The sequence below is a fragment of the Leuciscus leuciscus genome, assembly GCF_965113295.1.
Source record: "Leuciscus leuciscus genome assembly, chromosome: 12".
In the NCBI taxonomy this organism is placed as follows: Eukaryota; Metazoa; Chordata; class Actinopteri; order Cypriniformes; family Leuciscidae; genus Leuciscus; species Leuciscus leuciscus.
In genome coordinates, this window is record NC_138736.1 from 40,358,697 (window position 1) to 40,360,245 (window position 1,549).

The following is a 1,549-nucleotide window of genomic DNA, read 5'->3' on the forward strand; positions in this document are numbered from 1 at the left end:
TCACCCAAAAATGAAAATTAGCCCATGATTTACTCACACATAATTAAATGTCCTGGCTCCTCCAAGTTGAATGGCTGAAAAAAATTAAAACCCAAAAAAGTGCATCCATTCATGATTAAAAAAAAAATAATCCACATTGCTCCAGTGGGTTAATAAAGGCCTTCGGAAGTGAAGCCATGGGTTTTTGAAAAATACCCATATTTATAACTTTATAATCTTCCGCCAGACGATCGTATGCATACTAAGCAAATTGACTTGCGCCACAAGAGTAACCTGTGACACATGTATGATGTAGAATGTAGGAGTCTCGTAAGCTCAGACGCCTCTTGTGGTTTAAACAAATAGGGCTGTGCAACAAACTGAAGCTCCTCTTCTATAATATATATACGTTGTGCGTCGAGTCAGGGGTTAGTCTTCCACCGTAAATCGATGCGTATGGTCGGTCGTCTGGCTGAAGCTAGTTATTTTAGATTATAATATTTAGTTATAAATATGGGTATTTATCCTTACACAAACACATGGCTTCAGAAAGCCTTTATTAACCCCCTGGAGTAAAAGTGGAGCACTTTTATCATGGATGGGTGCACTTTTTTGGGCTTCAAATTTTCTCTAGCCATTCACTGCCATTATAAAGCTTGGAAGAGCCAGGACATTTTTTAATATAACTCTGATTGTATTCATCTGAACGAAGAATGTCAGGATGGCTTGATTTTCCTTTTTTGGTGAACTATCCCTTTAAAGACATACATCATTCTTATGCAAATACCTAAGATATCGCTATCATGTGTTTGTCTTCATGTTTCTTCAGTCAAATGTCTCTATTTGCATGTTATTATATCCATAATGGCATTTCCTGAAACGTCATTATGTGAATCATTCTATGAATCTCACTTGTGGACTTTCTGCGGCAGGTATGAATCAGTGTGTACTGGGCTTCCAGTATGAATGAAACAGAATTGACATGAGAGTGTTTAGCGCTCCATATCGCTATCATCTCCCCATTTTGGGTAAAAACAGAAAAATAATACTAAAGTTCTTTGTAACTTAGTTACTTGAGTAGTTTTTAAGCAAACTACTTATTTACTCTTACTTGAGTCATATTATTTTTCAGTACTTCTACTTGTACTCAAGTAAATTATTACTTAAGTAGCAATACTTTTACTTAAGTACAATTATTTACTCTTTCCACCACTGGTATTTGTAATTAGTTACTTTCCACCACTGATTATAATCTCTCTCTCCCTCTCTCTGAGAGTGACTTATAAGTTATCACACAAAGGTAACAATTTTGAATCTCAGTATTGCTTCAACTGTATAACCAACAACGTTTGCACTAATCTCATATAGCAAGACTTTTTATTTTATTTTAGTTGTCCTCTTTCAGAGACGGGTATTTTCTTCTTGCTGTGTACATTCTTAATATTTTTCAATCTCGTAATATTGTGCAGAAGAGAGAGGTCTGCATCTGAATCGCGCTGAGAAATTAAACTTCTCTCTTCTGCAGAATATTTCGTTTTGAGATTAATGACGCGTGTCGCCCTAGCTGTCT

The 1,549-nt window shown here is 35.8% G+C and overlaps 1 protein-coding gene and 1 long non-coding RNA gene across 2 annotated transcripts in view; one reads left to right on the top strand and one right to left on the bottom strand.

Annotated features, from left to right (window-relative positions):
• LOC309511451 overlaps positions 1–1,549 on the top strand; it is a 92,006-nt gene that overhangs the window by 58,851 nt on the left and 31,606 nt on the right. The gene's annotated exons all lie outside the window — the stretch shown is intronic.
• Positions 1–1,549, bottom strand: part of LOC309511382 (uncharacterized protein) — a 107,814-nt gene that overhangs the window by 37,065 nt on the left and 69,200 nt on the right. The gene's annotated exons all lie outside the window — the stretch shown is intronic.